At 46.4% G+C, this 18,558-nt stretch overlaps 4 non-coding genes across 4 annotated transcripts; all 4 read left to right on the top strand.

Moving 5' to 3' along the window:
• The first annotated feature begins 8,170 nt into the window (after positions 1-8,170).
• On the top strand, positions 8,171-8,252 carry TRNAS-GCU (transfer RNA serine (anticodon GCU)). The gene has a single exon. It is a non-coding gene; the product is annotated as a tRNA-Ser (tRNA).
• A 2,056-nt stretch (positions 8,253-10,308) lies between these two features.
• Positions 10,309-10,390, top strand: TRNAS-GCU (transfer RNA serine (anticodon GCU)). Its single transcript has one exon. It is a non-coding gene; the product is annotated as a tRNA-Ser (tRNA).
• Positions 10,391-11,903: 1,513 nt separating this feature from the next.
• Positions 11,904-11,985, top strand: TRNAS-GCU (transfer RNA serine (anticodon GCU)). Its single transcript has one exon. It is a non-coding gene; the product is annotated as a tRNA-Ser (tRNA).
• Positions 11,986-16,896: 4,911 nt separating this feature from the next.
• TRNAS-GCU (transfer RNA serine (anticodon GCU)) lies at positions 16,897-16,978 on the top strand. Its single transcript has one exon. It is a non-coding gene; the product is annotated as a tRNA-Ser (tRNA).
• The last annotated feature ends 1,580 nt before the right edge of the window (positions 16,979-18,558 follow it).

Here is an 18,558-nt window from a genome sequence, read left to right as displayed (position 1 = left end):
CTCTTGTGACGAGCGCAAAGCTTCCGACTTCATGCTGACCAGAGAGTTTTTCAACAGGCCAAGCAGCGGGATGGTGAGGCTGATGATGGCGGCATCACCACTGACCATCTGTGTTGACTCCTCAAAGTTACTCAGCACCTGACAGATATCAGACATCCACGTCCACTCCTCATTGTAGACTTGAGGAAGCTGACTGACCTGACTACCAGTTCTGGTGGAAGTTGACATCTGGCAGTCTACAATCGCTCTGCGCTGCTGGTAAACTCTGGATAACATGGTCAGTGTTGAATTCCACCTCGTGGGCACGTCGCACAACAGTCGGTGAGCGGGCAGTTGGAGGCGGCGCTGCGCTGCCCTGAGAGTGGCAGCATCTGTGCTGGACTTCCTGGACCTGGACCTGGACCTTCGTGAGCAAATCAGACAGATTGGGGTATGTCTTGAGGAAACGCTGAACTATGAGATTTAACACATGGGCCAGGCATGGCACATGTGTCAGTCTGCCGAGTTGCAGAGCTGCCACCAGGTTACGGCCGTTGTCACACACAACCATGCCTGGCTTCAGGTTCAGCGGTGCCAGCCACAGATCAGTCTGCGCCGTGATGCCCTGTAATAACTCTTGGGCGGTGTGCCTTTTATCGCCTAGGCTCAGCAGTTTGAGCACCGCCTGCTGTCGCTTAGCGATGGCACTGCTGCTGTGCCTAGAGCTACCGACTGATGGCGCCATGCCCACGGATGGTAATTCAGAGGAGGAGGTGGAGGAGGGGTGGGAGGAGGAGGAGGCATAGTAGGCCTGAAAGACCTGGACCGAGGTAGGCCCCGCAATCCTCGGCGTCGGCAGTATATGACCAGCCCCAGGGTCAGACTCGGTCCCAGCCTCCACCAAGTTAACCCAATGCGCCGTCAGCGATATATAGTGGCCCTGCCCGGCAGCACTCGTCCAAGTGTCCGTGGTCAGGTGGACCTTGTCAGAAATGGCGTTGGTCAGGGCATGGAGGATGTTCTCTGACACGTGCTTGTGCAGGGCTGGGACGGCACATCGGGAAAAGTAGTGGCGGCTGGGGACCGAATACCGAGGGGCGGCCGCCGCCATGAGGTTTCAAAAGGCCTCGGTCTCTACCAGCCTATAGGGCAGCATCTCCAGGCTAAGCAACTTGGAGATGTGGACGTTGAGGGCTTGGGCGTGTGGGTGGGTTGCGCTATGCCTCCTTTTGCGCTCCAGCGTCTGGGGTATGGAGAACTGAACGCTGGTGGATGCTGTGGAGGATCGTGGAGGCGAAGATGGGGTTTTCGCATGGGAGGTGTTTGGGCCGGGGTCCTGGGCAGGGGGCTGACTAGCAGATGACACAGGGAAAGGAGCAGTGGTGTGCCCGGCCGGAGGTGAACGGGCTTGGTGCCATTGAGTGGGGTGTTTAGCATTCAGATGCCTGCGCATACTGGTGGTACTTAAGCTAGTAGTGGTGGAACCCCTGCTGATCCTGGTTTGGCAAAGGTTGCACACCACAGTCCGTCGGTCATCCGGTGTTTCTTTAAAGAACCTCCAGACTTCTGAAAATCTAGCCCTCGCCACGGGAGCTTGACTACGGGCAACATTTGGCGCTGATGCACCAGCTCTGGCCCTGCCTCTCCGTCTGGCCCCACCACTGCCTCTTCCAACCTGTTCTGCTATAGGACTCGCCTCCATCTCAGAAGCACTGTGTTCACCCGGCCTCTCAACCCAGCTTGGGTCTGTCACCTCATCATCCTCCGATCCCTCAGTCTGCTCCCCCCTCGGACTTCCTGCCGTGACAACAACTTCACCACTGTCTGACAACTATGTCTCCTCATCGTCCGACACCTCTTTACACACTTCTTCCACTACGTGAATAATGTCATCATCACCCACAGACTGCGACTGGTGGAAAACCTGGGCATCGGAAAATAGCTCAGCAGCAGCAGGACAAGTGGTTTGTGACTGTGGGGAGGGTCCAGAAAACAGTTCCTCAGAGTATGCCGGTTCAAATGCCAAATTTTGGTGGGAGGGGGCAGACTGGGGGGAAGGAGGCTGAGGTGGAGGAGCCGGAGGAGTGCCGATTTCGGTGACATGGGTGGACTGCGTGGAAGACTGACTGGTGGACAAATGGCTAGAAGCATTGTCCGCAATCCACGACATCACCTCTTCGCACTGTTCTGGCCTCAACAGTGCTCTACCACGAGTCCCAGTAACTTGAGACCTAATGAACCTAGGGAGTGTACCTCTGCGGCGTTCCCCTGCTCCCCCATCAGCAGGTGGTGTCTCACCCCGCCCAGGACCACGGCCTCTGACCCCTGCAGTAGTTGGACGCCCACGTCCACGCCCTCGTCCTCTACCCATAGCCCTCGGGTTAAACATTTTCCAAATTAAAGTGTAAACTTGAAAAAAAAAAATTTTTGTGTTTATTTTTTTTTAGTTTTTTATTTTTTTAAACAAAACGATGCTATCCTATTGCTATGGCTAGTTTCTAACCTACACTGACAGCACACAACTGGATTTTGTGCTTTGCAAGAGGAGTTTGAGCTATAAAATGAAATACAGCTAAAAAAAAAAAAAATCAGCAGACTCTGCCTAATTCTACTCAAACCCCTAATAAATTGTCCCACTTCGGTGTTTGAGGTGGATATGCGTGTCACTAAGAGCTAAACACAACGGTCGCAGGTCTCCCAGCAAATTCCTCACAGTATGGTACTAGCTGCACTACTAATGCCAGCAAGCCCAGCCACAAGCAAACAAAAAAAAGGAAAATATAACGCTATTGTAGGCCTAAGTAAGCCGTTGGGGTTCTCCTATGGCTATTTTGTAGCCTACAATGAGAGCACACTGCTTTGCAAGATGAGTTTGAGCTATAAAATGAAATACAGCTAAAAAAAAAAAAAATCAGCAGACTCTGCCTAATTCTACTCAAACCCCTAATAAATTGTCCCACTTTGGTGTTTGAGGTGGATATGTGTGTCACTAAGAGCTAAACACAACGGTCGCAGGTCTCCCTGCAAATTCCTCACAATATGGTACTAGCTGCACTACTAGTGCCAGCAAGCCCAGCCACAAGCAAATAAAAAAAAAAAATGTATAACGTTATTGTAGCCCTAAGAAGGGCTGTTGGGTTGTTGTAGAATCACTCCTGCCTAACACTATTCTAATAGAACACCCTAACGCTTTCCCTGACCAGCAGCAGCTCTCTCCCTAGCGGCATCCAGACACAGAATGATCCGAGCAGCGCGGGCAGCGGCTAGTCTATCCCAGGGTCACCTGATCTGGCCAGCCAACCACTGCTATCGACGTGTAAGGGTGCCACGTCATGCTGGGTGGAGTGCAGAGTCTCCTGGCTTGTGATTGGCTCTGTTTCTGGCCGCCAAAAACCAAAACGGCGGGAGATGCCATTTTCTCGAGCGGGCAAAGTATTCGTCCGAGCAACGAGCAGTTTCGAGTACGCTAATGCTCGAACGAGCATCAAGCTCGGACGAGTATGTTCGCTCATCTCTATTTATCTACAGAATGTCTCCAGAAACAGAATGTCTCTTCATAAACAAAACAAATAATAAGAAAACAGAGGCCGAAGGACAGTAAAAATGCCAAGGATGATGTAAAAGGCAAACAACAGTTTAAATAAGAAAAATAGCTGAATTAAAACATTTAACTCTATAGCTTCTGAGTGGGCAACATACACCAACCCCACCCCCCAGGGCGGACCTGTAATGACGTTTTAGTTCTCTTGCTCAAGATGGTCGCCGTAGAGGAATATATCACCAACAATTTCCCCCCCTTGAGCTTTGCATGGCCTGTAATTCCATCCTGAGCGAGCTCCTCAAGCTCCAGGTACCCACAGGTAGGCTAAGCCCGTACCTGCTGGACTTGTTAACTCTTTACCAGATCCCCCAGAGGCCAGTCACTCGGGGGTTACAGGCCTGCATACTCAAATTACATTACTGAGTTTCTACAGTTCATAGGTTTGTAAACAGGCTGGTTCTCCAACAGGCAGCATCCTCCTCCGCTCCGGGCACTTCTCCTGTCGTGGTTCTTACTGCCTGGACGGCCATCTGGGACATGGTGGACTTGATGAGGGGGACCACACAACACACAAAAAGTGACAAGAGCAAAATCACAATCCCCAATATCACCCCCTCTTAAAGGAAACTCTTCCAATCCCCCAACTACAAAGTGAAGGATATAGCGTCCACTTCTGAGTTTCTCTCGAGTTCCCTGGACAGTTCTTCAATCTTTTCACGAGCATGGGTAATGGATCCATAGGGGGCGATGTCATCTGGGATGTATATGCGACAAGCCACTCCCACCATCTTACAGACTCCTCCCTTCTCAGCAAGGATCATGTCCAAAGGCAATGTGGTTCTGGAAAGCATCTCGGATATAATTCACAAATCTCTGTTGATTACAATAAAAACAGTTACCCAACCAACATCTTTGCTCATAGCTATCTGGTGAATAATGGACTCTGCCCACATCTGATTGTGGACCTTGTACTCTTCTGGGACCCCCCTTGGTGCTCCCACTGTATCTATTTAAATGTTGTCATCTAGGCGCTTCTCTCAGACCTCCAGAATCCCTTGGGATTCTCTACCTTTTCTTATGTGTCTGATCAACCTTATCCCTGGGGATCACGAGGAAGGAATGCACAAGTGTTATCACCGTACACTCACCTTCCCAGCCTCTAGGCCTGACTCTCCTATCCCCACAAATCCAGTACACATCAGACACTGCTATACAGGGTTACCTGTGCTGTCAATGTTATAGAAGGTCATTGTCTTATTGCACCGACCGTAGGTAAAGTCTCCTACCCTGGGGGCATCCTGGTCACCCCTATAGATACTGTGATAGTCATGGTTGGGGTGTCCCTGAGCATACAGGCAGTCAGAAGAGACCAGCTAGCAAGAAGAATAAGTAAATTTGCAAAAGTAAGTGTGGGAAGCGTGCTGACTTCCCTCTAGCTTCACAGACGTGGCACTGGTCAGCAGGATTTGGAAAGGACCATCGTAGCGAGGCTCCAGACTCTCTCTCTGGTGTCTCTTTACCACCACGTAGTCTCCAGGCTTCAGGTTATGCATCCTGAGGTCTCTGTCTGGATGTGAAAAAGGAATCAGAAACACTTTTGTGGACCTTTTCCAAGGCCTGGCTCAGCTGTGTGGCTTGTTCCACCTGGTTTCCTGCCATCAGCTATAGGTTCTGTGGGAAGTAGAGGCCTAGTCTGGGTGCACAGCCAAAAAGTACTTCAAAGGGGGACAATCCCTTCTTTCTGTTGGGGGTGGTTCTAACTGAATGGTGGGCAGCAGGAAAGCAGTCGCCTGTTCTACACCCAGGAGGGACAAGGTTTCAGTCTTTACCTGTCCAGTGAAGTGGGTTCTGCGACCGGACTCTATGGTCTCTGGAAGTCCAAACCTGCAGAAAAATCTCACTCACCAACTTCTTGGCTGCAGCTCTGGCAGTAGCCTTGGTCATGGGAGAAGCTTCTGGCCACCCTGGAAAAAGATCAATGCACACAAGCACGTACTCCTACGTACCACTTTTTGGTAGCTTGATAAAATCCATCTGCAGTCTCTGGAAGGGATACAGCGGCTTGGGTGTCACCTTTTCTGGGGTCCTTACCACCTTACCCGGCTGTGGCGGGCACAGACTATACAGGCTTTCACTAGTCTAGTGACAGGGGTAGTAATGCCCAGGCAAACCACTGGTGGTTTATGAGCACTAGCATGGCCATTTTGGATATGTGTGTGTGTCCGTGGGCTACTTGCTTACTGTCGGGTGCAGGGCTCTGGTCAGGCACTCCCTCTCTCCCAGCATCTAGGTCCCGTCAGCATCTGGGCTCCAGCTTTCCTCCACTTCTGATAACTTTCGAGTTACCAGGGACTGGAACTGAGAACTCACCACTGAGACTTCAGGACAGTCTCTGGGCTCCATCTGTGCAGCTGCCTTTGCTGAGCAGATTGCTGGCTGCAGCTACTGACACATGAGGGGCTCCCCTCATGACTGAGTCTAACCGGGCGTAATAGTGGGCCACTAGGGAGGCCACCACGTTTCTGGGCTAAGACACCTGTGGCCTAGATACTCGGTGCAAAAATAAAAGGTTTGGTTCAGTGGGATGTGCCTAGGGCCGGGGCAGACAGGATTTGCCAGCTTAAGGCTATGGAATGCATCAATTGCCTCCTGACTAAGGGCAAATGGGGAAGAGGCAATTCATTCATCAAGGGGCCACATCAGGCTGGGGGCAGCAGACTTTATTCCAGGCCTGCAGGAGCTGGCCAGTCCTAGCACATTCTGGACTGACAGCTTTCTTTTCTGCCTGTGGCTGAGAAGCAGTGGCCTAGGATGACCTTCTGGCAGTACTGGAGTTTGTCCCTGGAAACTTTGCAACCCTCCTCGAACAGAAAACACCGTATATAAAGCCGCCAACAAAACTACACTTTTTTAGATGGGATATGAACTTTTGAATAATGTTCAGCTGTGATGGCCGAGTGGTTAAGGCGTTGACTCGAAATCCAGGTGACAGTTTACTGTAAGTGACTGTAGTATTTTTAGGGGCCCAGTGTGGTAAATGTGATGGACAGAGCTGAAGGCATCTCTGGAATTCAGCAGTGACAAGTCACAGCCAGGAGAAGTGGTAATGAAGTGGTCTTACTGATGGAGCAGTCTGTATCCTGTAAGATAGTGGTCCTCAACCATTGGACCTGGGCCGCGGTCAAAAGACCTTAAAATAAAAAACGGTATACTTACATCCGGCGCTACTTTTCTGCTGTGGCTCCAGGGTCTTCTTCACCTTTGGCTTCCCAGCAGACAGCAAAAGGCAGGTCTACGTGCGCTGCCAGTGCATATAGGTGTGTCTTGCCATCTGCCAGGAAGCTGCAGGAAGAAGAGGAGCGAAGAGGAGAGATAAATATAGAATTTTTTATTTTTAAGAGGCTATTGCAGGGGGCATTACTATGGGGGCTGGGCATTTTTGAGGGGGCTCTGCTTTGGACATTTTATTGATAGGGGGAGGCTGCTGGACATTTTGTTAATAACTAGCAGCTGCATTTCCCACACTAGGCTTAAAATTAGGTGCCTCTGGCTTATACTTATACTTAAGTATATGGTATAAAAAAGGGGCTACAGGACAAGGAGCACTATCAGGAGGGGTTCACAATAAAAGGGGCACTATAACGGGGGCTACAGTAACAGGAGGGGATAACATAAAAGAGAGCACTATAAAGGGGGGCTACTGAAAAGGGGGCATTTTAGATCAGGGCTACATGGGGTTAGATATTGGGTATTTGCTTGTCAAGCAATCTGGTCCCTGGAAAAAAATTTGGGTCCTGTCGGTCTCTGAATACAAAAAGGTTGGGGACCACTGCTGTAAGGTTGTAGATGCCACTAACGTCTGTCACTGTCCGATACTAGTGTGTGAGACAGCGTCAGCCTGTGCCGAGTCAGTCATTATTTTTTCTGATCACGTTGTAGCGGGAAACTTTTTAAAGATTTGTCTGTGAATACAGTAGAGAACGAATATAGCAGGGGATCAGGGGCAGGGTTCGGAGGGGGGAAGCTTTATATACGTTTCGGCCGTGTAGCCGTTGCAGCTTATTTCACCTGATAGCTGGACTAGAGCACTGCGATATTTCCTACACATACTTCCGGAGGGCTATGCTTGCCCAGTCCTAAGGTAGCGTGCATCCAGATGGTTTTCAAAGTCTGCCGCTAGAAGATTTATATTTTGGGGCCTCACATTTAGTTTTTCCCAGGGCCCCACATTGTCTGAAACTGTCCCTGTTTACAGATGATGTATAGAACAAATTGTACAGTTGTATAAACTAAAATAGTTTTGCTCTCATTTGTTTTAGACATGTAATTGAGCTTAGAATAACGTGTTCTCCAGTGTCACCTCGGGAGGAGCTACACTGGAAGATGTGACATCAGCCGGAAGAGTCACTTTGAACACTTTATATTTTTATGTTACACTTACCTATGTAGTAGGCCTGTGGACGGGCCGAAACATGTCCTTACCCTGTTATCTATCATAATAAAGGATAGCTGACTGAGATTCAATGAGTGCCAGGAATTCTAACTTACCTATCTATAGGTTAATGGGACCTGCTCCCGGAGGCTGTGTGACTATTGGCAGCTCTGTGACTATTTTTAGTTTATTTTATTGAATTACACAGAAAGGCAACAGACGAGGTGGCCGAGTGGTTAAGGCGATGGACTGCTAATCCATTGTGCTCTGCACGCGTGGGTTCGAATCCCATCCTCGTCGAGCAATTTTTGATAAAACCGGCATAGATTTTACTGATAAATTAAAGGAATCCTGTTGCCACTGTTTGAAAAATAATAGCCTTATATAGGTTCTCATGGGGTTTTTTAATGAACACGATTGAGGGTCACAAATGGAGAAAATCTGGTAACCAGCCAGAGAATCCAGTGAGTGGTATTACATACTGACTGTATTACCCAAGCTCAAGTCCAGAAGCCTCCTTTCAGCACATCATCAATTCCACTTCTCATGCCACTCCAATTTCCCCTACGTCACTTGGCAGTCTTGCTGAGTTCTCGCGCATGCGCATTGGCTTCTTGCGGCTGTCATGCATAGTGAGCGTTTGATCGTTCTGCGTTCTCCGCCACCTCACTGCGCATGCGCGGCTTTTCCACTTCCAGGTGCCACTGCCTGATCGGATATGTGTTTCTAAAGAAACACAGGCAATGGTAACCAGCAACTGGTGTCATGTATTGCTGGTTACTGATAGCATGCATTTCCATAGAAGCGCATATGCTTGTGACAGCACCTTGTAGAACATGACAATATCTGAGATTTTGCAGTGATTCCAAAGCTTGTGTTGGCCTGATCATTGGGAGAAGCTCTGGAGGGCTATATCCTGGAACTATTTGCCCATTCAAGAGGTTGAAATAGATGTAAGAATAATCCAGGGCATGGGAAGAGATGTGCAAAGTTAAGTTTAATTCAGTCTCTTTAGAAGATTGGCTGAGTAAGACCTTAGACATGAAGTTGGATGGTGTGAGTGGTGGTAGGCTCATACATTTCAACCTATTGTCCAACATTAAAAGGAAGGAAATCAAATCTCTGTAAGGTAGATCTTAGTTTCCTCATAGACCAACAAACCATCAACAAAATCTAATTCTCAACACAAGTTCGATAGAAAAGATTAAAGTCTAAGGATTATTAAAGGGGTTTCCGGCAATACTGACAAACCTTCTGGGGGAAAATTTAGGTGTAACATAAAAACTATATTTACCCTCAGCCTCAGGATTCCAATAAGACTTATTTCCTACAAGTGAGTTTAATGCATCCAACTCGCACTGTGCACTGGCTGGAACGTCGGGCCGGAACACGTAGGAACCGGAACTTCACTTCCAGTTGTTGAGCCTTTAGATTGGTCATTCTAGCTAGGACACAATGCAAGTTGGGCACCTCAAACTCCCTCATTGGCAATAAGCCTAAAACCCATTAAAGCCTGGATTAGTGGAAACTATCTGCCAGGTAGACAGTAGGGAGTCAATTATGAGTAGAGATGATCTGACCCAAACGTTAGGTTCAGCAGATGCGCATAACCTGGGCTGTTGCTTGATGGGCTGCAGAGCTTCTCATCAGGCAGATTTACACCCCTACCAATTAGGTATGGCTGTGTGGACCTGGTGGACATAACTGGCTAATCACAGCCATGCCTAGTTGATAGGGGTGTAAAGCTACCTGGTTGGATGCAGGTCAAACACCACCCAATTGCCTTTTAGATGTTTTTAAAAACTTGACCAAAATTCCAAGTAGGAATCTGCCCTTTGGTGGAGCTGCTGAACCTAAAGTTCGGCTCCGCTCATCTCTTATTCTGAGTGTGGATTTGTGTCAAATAACAAAGAACCAGAGTAAGGGCCTCTGTGAACATCGGGGGTTGTCTTTTAACTAGTTAAAATGGTTAAAGGTTATGTTGACACGTTGGCTGTTTGATTGCTTTTTGTATACAATGCCAAGACTGCGGACGCAAGTACACATTGGATTAACATTAGATTTACATTGTGTTTACAGAAATGTGATGTAAACGTAATATTAACTCAATGGGGGACATTTACTTACCCGTCCGGAGGAGTTCACCCAAAGTGCATTGTCTTACTGGAATGCCCGCAAGTCAGTTTTGTGCAGCCCATGAATGCACTTACGCGTATGCAGGTGAGCGGGTTCCTAAGAGTTAATGTTCTAAAGAAATAATAGACAAGATACAACAACCATATTTCTAATGTCTGTGTTTGTCACATTACAAAGAATCCTAAAAAACAAAAAAATGAAACACACCTCCTCATGCTGGGACGAGGTGGCCGAGTGGTTAAGGCGATGGACTGCTAATCCATTGTGCTCTGCACGCGTGGGTTCGAATCCCATCCTCGTCGTTCTGTTTTGTCTGTAGATTTGACATCTTAGTGTGACCCTACCCACATCTCCCCAGGGATATCATCAACTCCAGTCCCATCAGCTTGAATGTAATCCTTCATCTGTTTTGACCATAATATGTTGTAGACAGTGGGAGGTAAAGGGCCAGGAGGTCTAATTACCATATTATTGAGTTTGTTGTAAGTAGAAGGACGGTGGAAAGGGAATTCATTCCGGGTTTCAGCTCCTGTAAGGGCTCAGGGCAGGTTTCACCTGAAGACCTATCAGCTCTGCAATAAACTGTTCCTCAGATCCACCCCTCTGCTCTGAGTGACTGCTGTAAGTATCCAACTGAAATCCTGATACAGCTCTTAGGCCTCATTCACACGGCCATTGGGGAACATATATATGACCAACGCATATATACGGCGTATATACGTCCCCCATAGGGCGGCAATGGGCGCTATACAGAGCTCCGTACCGGGAGAATTATAGGACATGTCCTAGCTCTTCAGGGACAATACATAATACTGCACGCAGCTTTGTATAGTGAAAACTGCTGACAGATTTCCTTACGTATAGCCTTCAGTTCTATTGGACTGAGAACTACAAACGCTTTCCAATATTTTTAGAAATGCATGAAAAATGTAATCTGTGTAATCTGCTCTTTCACTGACCCTCCCTGTTTCATAAACTTTTTCGACCGTCTCTGTCTCTGACCTTCTCTGTCGCTTACCATCCCTTTCACTGACTGTCTGGCTATGGCAGTCTTTTTCAGTGACTATCACTGGCAGTCTCTTTCAGTGACTGACTGTCTCAGGCTGTCTCTTTCAAAGACTGACTGTCTCTTACACACTCATTCCAGTGACTGTCTCTGACACTCTCATTCCAGTGACTGTTTCTGGTACTCTCATTCCAGCAACTGTTTCTGTCTCCGACTGTAACTTTGTCTATGGGGAGATATATCAGAAGTTTCTGAGAGCAGAACTGCTTTAGTTGCACATGGCAACCAATCAGAGCTCAAGTTTCATTTCCCCACAGCTGTTTAAAGTATCGAAGAACTAGGGTGGGGGACGCTGTTATGGTAATTGCCCTAAGTTGGACAATGATGCCCTCATCGGGTGTTGTCTTTTAATTAGTTAAGATACAAGGTTATGTTGACTCTTTGGCTTTTTGAATGAAATTCCATCCCAATTACACATCGGATTAACATTACACTTACATTGTGTTTACGGAAATGTGAATGCAACGAAAACGCCACGTAGGAAACTGCCCTCATGCGGGGATATAGATCGGGGAGTCGGCTCATACACAGGGCAGTCGTTTCTTCTGTCATTAGTCCATGAGTGGACCTCGCATGCCGGAGACACGTGGGCTTCAAACAACGACCATGAAGACCCTTGTTCATATGCAGGTGGTGAGCCGGTGCCTAAGATACCAGACTAGATACAACAACCATATTTCTAATGTCTGTGTTTGTCACATTACAAGGATCCTAAAATACAAAACATAATAAATATAGCATTGTGAGTGGACGAGGTGGCCGAGTGGTTAAGGCGATGGACTGCTAATCCATTGTGCTCTGCACGCGTGGGTTCGAATCCCATCCTCGTCGGTCCATTTTTTCTGTCACTATCCACATCTCCCCAGGAATAACACCACTCTGTATGTGCCCAAATAACCCCATGCAATTCCAGTCCCATCAGCTTGAACGTGATCCTTCATCTACAAATGTGTAAACAGAGCTGGTGTCCAAAGACCACTTTGGTAAACTGTTAAATAAAACAAACCATATTTTATTGATATACACTAAAAACACATAAAAAACAAACACCCAATAGGTGTTGTATACCTCCACTATGTCGGGACACCAGCTCTGTTTACACATTTGTAGGTTACATGATTTCTGGTGTTTGCCCATATAATTTTGGGACTAGTCGATGGACTAAAAATATAGTAGAATGATTATTTAGGAACTTCGGGTTCTCTTACCCATGTAGTTCTTTTTCTTGTACCATTGCATACATTGATATTGTTATATTTAATGAAGATTTGTATATTTAGATTGGCTAATAACGCATCTCTGGTGGCTATAGTTTGTCCTCCTTCTCTAATGTGGTCCATTTGCATTTGGAATTTTTCTCCTTTGGTCGCTATTTTTTCCGCTTTGAAAGGACTCTGAGTGCCACCTCTGGCACATGTGCCATAGGTTCGCCACCACTGACCTAGGGGATTAAGAGTACAAATCTTTCCAGCATGGGAGGTGGATGAATCATTAAAACACAACTGGGAAACGGGCCTTCATAAATGCTCAGTAATCCTTATCAATATGCTGTTGGAACATGATCGCAAAATATTGGAAGACATAAAAGCTAAAATCAGGAAAATGACAGCAAAAAGTTTGACACACAAACCATCGTGATCCCGTTCCAACAGAAATGGAAAGAAATAATAGAAAGGTTTGAAAAGGACATCCTAGAGGGAAAAAGGAATAAATTTAAGAGAGATAAGAGAGATTATGACCTCAAAAAAGCGGACAGGTGGACACATTCTGGCAATAGACAAGTGGTCATCAAAAGTGCAAATAGACAGCAACAGCAAACTACGCAGAGAACCCCCCTAGTATGGATCAGTTGGACTTTATGTCAAGTGATTTTTTATGAACGGACACCAGCGGCCAGGAAACAACACGAGAGAAAATAAATCCCAAAAAGAGACGATCCAAACTCAGGGATCATTCACCCGGACAGAGACAACAAAAACGCACTTACAGACGATAGTAGAAGAGAGGCATCAGTATCCAACGGAGAAAAATACGGATCAAACGCTACAAATTATCAATTTATCTACACGTTTTAACAACTGAACAAAGGTCAGTACTACAGAAGGGTCTCATGTTTTCACCTACTAACAAATTTAGTCTAACTAAGGATTTCTATCTCTTCTGTATGCAGCTTACATTTAAAGCATTATATCATCAGCCTAAATTGTTGGACGGAATCCCAGTAGAGGATCGACAAGTATTACTTGATCTACTGGAATTACTAAGAGAAAATGAAAGGGAAGAAACGGGCAGATCAAGATTTCCCAGTAGATTACGGCTACATTCACACGGACGTATGAAAACGGCCGTATCCGGACCGGACCATTTTTTTTACGGATTACATATGGCCACATTCATTTCAATGGACAATACGTCTGACCATTTATATTGCCGTTGTTAACTCCATTCCGTACCGTATACTGGCCGTATAAAAATATAGAGCATGTCCTATTTTCTCCCGTATTTCAGTTCTGTATGCCCTAGAAGTCTATGGGGACGTATAAAATACGGGTTACATACGTGCTGCATACGGATGAAAAACGTCACGTATATACAGCCCGTAAATACGGGACTGGAGAAATCATACAGTCACGTGAATGTAGCCTTACCTTCACAGGCTACTCCATCTTTGGGCCTGTGTCCGGCAGTTAACATATTTTTTAACTCAGTTTGTAGAGATATCCAGAAACTTCCATTGGACAGATGCAGAAGAAACAATGTCACACGAGAAGAACAATAGGCCCTACAGGAATTGAAACAATTGGACCTAGTGATTATACGGGAAGCGGATAAAGGAGGTAATATAGTGGTATGGCCCCGCACCCAATATGTGGAGGAAGCCAAGAAACAGCTAAATAACAAAACAAAATTATGTTGACTTACCCGCAGATCCCACACAAGTATTCAAGAGGAAATTTGACCGACTGGGCAACTCAGCATTTAATTATGGCATCATTACGAAACAAGAGGTACGTTATCTCAAATCAGACCAACCAACAGTAGACACTTTTTATCTAGTCCCAAAAACACAGAAATCTGTGCTTAACCACCCCCCAGGAAGACCCATTGTGGTGGGTATTGGAAGCCTATGTGAGAAAGCCTGTTCCTATCTGGATTTCTTTTAATGCAACCACTGGTACTAAAATTGGATTAGTATTTAAGGGACTCTATGCATCTCATGGAACTACTAGAGACAACATCGAGGGACGTAGAGTCCCTATAGACCAGTATTAATCACGGTGCAGGAGTGGAAGCAGTTGCATACATTCTGAACAAAAAAGTAGACAGTGACAGACAACATGACTCTTTCATCCTTGATCTACTCACATTTGTGTTACAACATTTTCATTTTGTCTTTTACAGGACCTTCTACCGACAGGTTTCCGGGACCACGATGGGCGCTAGGTGCGCACCCTCCTACGCAAACCTATTTTTAGGATGGTGGGAGGAGACGTGCCTGCGACGGTCGTGGTTCTTTGGAGAACATGTTGTCAAGTGGTACAGATTTATAGACAATATTGTGGTTCTATGGAGGGGAAGCAAAGCTCAATGCAAGGAACTCAACGACAATACATTGAATATCAGGCTGACTCCACAGATCTCAACAAATTCAGACTTCTTGGATTTACAACTGTCAATAAGAGCTGAAAAAATTGAAACAACATTATATAGGAAGAAAACAGCCACTAACAACATCCTACATTATTCAAGCTTCCGCCCACAACACCTACAAAATGGCATACCAATTGGCCAATTTTTGAGATTAAGACGGAATTGCAGTGAAGACAGAGAATTTTAAAGGAATTAGAACTAACGGCGAGGCTTCGATTAAGAGGTTATCCCAACAAAATAATCTCACAGGCATATATGCCAGCAAAAAATAGTGTAATCCTTCATCTGTTTTGACCATAATATGTTGTAGACAGTGGGAGGTAAAGGGCCGGGAGGTCTAATTACCATATTATCGTATTTGTTGTAAGTAGAAGGACGGTGGAAAGGGAATTCAATCCGGGGTTTCAGCTCCTGTAAGGGCTCAGGGCAGGTTTCACCTGAAGACCTATCAGCTCTGTAATAAACTGTTCCTCAGATCCACCCCTCTGCTCTGAGTGACTGCTGTAAGTATCCAACCGAAATCCTGAAACAGCTCTTAGGCCTCATTCACACGGCCGTTGGGAGACCTATATATGACCAACGCATATATACGGCGTATATACGTCCCCCATAGGGCGGCAATGGGCGCACGGCGCTATACATTGTATACATGTCCTAGCTCTTCAGGGACAATGCATAACACTGCACGTAGCTTTGTATAGTAAAAACTGCTGACAGATTTCCTTACGTATAGCCTTCAGTTCTATTGGACTGAGAACTACAAACGCTTTTCAATATTTTTAGAAATGCATGAAAAATGTAATCTGTTGAGAAGTTATATAGAGAGTGATCCATATATACCCTATAAGGTATCCATGGACGGGGAGCCAACAGCTGTCCTCCCATCTTACCCTATATATGTCAGATTGGTTTGGATGGAGTAACCACAACCAGGCCTCTCTACCAGTGGCTTTTCTGCTGGATGGAGTCAAAATGAAACCTGCCCGATCCTTTATTTCTCCCAATGTTTTCATGTTGTATTTATTTTTAACTAGCTGTATCTCCCGGCGTTGCCCAGGATAGTAAATAACGTCTCTTAGCTATAACAAAATAGAATGGGTTAACAGAAAATATTTTATATGTATCTATAGACTGTCTCAGACTGTCTTTGACCATATCTTTCACTGACCCTCCCTGTTTCATAAATTTTTTTGACCGTCTCTGTCTCTCTGACCTCTTTCAGTCTCTTTCAGTGACTGTCTGGCTATGGCAGTCTTTTTCAGTGACTATCACTGGCAGTCTCTTGCATTGACTGACTGTCTCTGGCTGTCTCTTTTAGGGACTGACTGTCTCTGACACTCTCATTCCAGTGAATTTCTCTGACACTCTCATTCCAGTGACTGTCTCTTACACACTCATTCCAGTGTCTGTCTATAACACTCTCATTCCAGTGACTGTCTCTGACGCTCTCATTCCAGTGACTGTCTATGACACTCTCATTCCAGTGACTGTCTCTGACACTCTCATTCCAGCGACTGTCTCTGACACTCTCATTCCAGCGACTGTCTCTGACACTCTCATTCCAGCGACTGTCTCTGTCTCCTACTGTCACGTTGTCTATGGGGAGATTTATCAGAAGTTTCTGAGAGCAGAACTGCTTTAGTTACACATGGCAACCAATCAGAGCTCGAGTTTCATTATCCCACAGCTGTTTAAACTATCGGAGAACTAGATTGCGGGGCGCTGTGAAGGTAATTGCCCTAAGTTAGACAATGATGCCCTCATCGGGTGTTGTCTTTTAATTAGTTAAGATGCAAGGTTATGTTGACACTTTGGCTCTTTGATTGCTTTTTGAATGAAATTACACTTACATTGTGTTTACGGAAATGTGAATGTAACGAAAACGCCATGTGGGAAACTGCCCTCATGCGGAGATATGGATCGGGGAGTCGGCTCATACACAGGGCAGTCTTTTCTTCTTTCATTGGTGCATGAGCGGACCTCACATGCCGGAGACACGTGGGCTTAGAACAACCATATTTCTAATGTTTGTGTTTGTCACATTACAAGGATCCTAAAATACAAAATATAATAAATATAATACTGAGAGGGGACGAGGTGGCCGAGTGGTTAAGGCGATGGACTGCTAATCCATTGTGCTCTGCACGCGTGGGTTCGAATCCCATCCTCGTCGATCCATTTTGTCTGTAGATTTGACATCTTAGTGTGACCCTATCTACATCTGCCCAGGGATAACATCATTCTGTACGTCAATGGTGCCCAAATAACCCCATGCAACTCCAGACCTATCAGCTTGAATGTAGTCCTTCTTCTGTTTTGACCATAATATGTTGTAGACAGTGGGAGGTAAAGGGCCGGGAGGTCTAATTACCATATTATTGTGTTTGTTGTAAGTAGAAGGACGGTGGAAAGGGAATTCAATCCGTGTTTGCAGATCTTAGGCCTCATTCACACTACTGTTGGGGGACAGATATATGACCAACGCATATATACGGCGTATATACGTCCCCCATAGGGCGGCAATGGGCGCACGGCGGTATACAGAGTGGTATGGTGCAGAACACGTGTAGCACCGTACCGATCCGTACTGGGAGAAAGAAAGGACATGTCTTAGCTTTCCCCGGAATACGTCACGGTGCGCCATACATCGCTATGGAGAGGGGCGGGGTGAGAAGCGCTCACCCCCTCCTCCTCTTCCAGGCGCCAACATGTGCCTACTGTTCTACGCTATGGTGGGAACACGTTCCTGTGAATTTAGCCTATCTTCAAGCAGAGGGCAGGGACAATGGGGCGGCACAGTGCAGAGAGCAGGAAGCTCTTCAGGCTGAAAGACCCGCCCAGAGCCCTTGCAGGAACTGCATAGCTGGATTGTGACTTTCACAATCCTGTTTCTAATAACAACACATACAAAGGTTACAAAGGGACAATACATAACACTGCACGTAGCTTTGTATTGTGAAAACTGCTGACAGATTTCCTTACGTATAGCCTTCAGTTCTATTGGACTAAGAACTACAAACGCTTTCCAATATTTTTAGAAATGCATTAAAAAAAGTAATTTATTGAGAAGTTGTATATAGAGAGGGATTCTCATATACTCTATAAGGTATCCATGGATAGGGAGCCAACAACTGTCCTCCCATCTTACCCTATATATGACAGCTTGGTTTGGATGGACTAACCACAACCAGGCCCCTCTACCCGTGGCTTTTCTGCTGGAGGGGGTCAAAATGAAACCTGCCTAACCCTAAAGCTGCTGAGCAGAGCTGAGAGCGTTGTCTCTGAGAGAAAGCTGGAGAGCTCACACAGCCCTGACCCCTGTGCCGGGAGCAGCGGCGTCCTTTTTGTTTTAGTGGGGAGTTAGAGAAAGTCTGTTTAGTTAGCGCCCAGACGGGTAGGGTTTTGTTTTGAGTTTGATGCCTGTTTGTGAAGGCTGTTTTATTTTATACCTGCTGTTGGAATAAACGTAGACGAGACCTGTTTTGGACTGTACCTTGCAGGGCTGGTGCCAGCACCCGGCATACCTGGGCAAGTGCCCGGGCCCACTGGAACTGGCAGGGCCCTCTGGAGGTGGGGGAGGTGTGTGACAGGGATATAATAATGATACAGAGAGCGGTTACTCTCTGCATCCTCAGTGTCTGTGTTGCAGCCGTGCACCACACTTCCGTACGGGCCACGGCCGTGCCTCTCAATGTGATTTACTGAGCACTCAGTACCTCCAGCCACCAGACCTCAGGGTTATCAGATGTTCGG

This window comes from Engystomops pustulosus, chromosome 4 (genome assembly GCF_040894005.1).
Source record: "Engystomops pustulosus chromosome 4, aEngPut4.maternal, whole genome shotgun sequence".
Taxonomy (NCBI): domain Eukaryota; kingdom Metazoa; phylum Chordata; class Amphibia; order Anura; family Leptodactylidae; genus Engystomops; species Engystomops pustulosus.
This window is presented reverse-complemented; position numbering and strand designations above follow the sequence as displayed.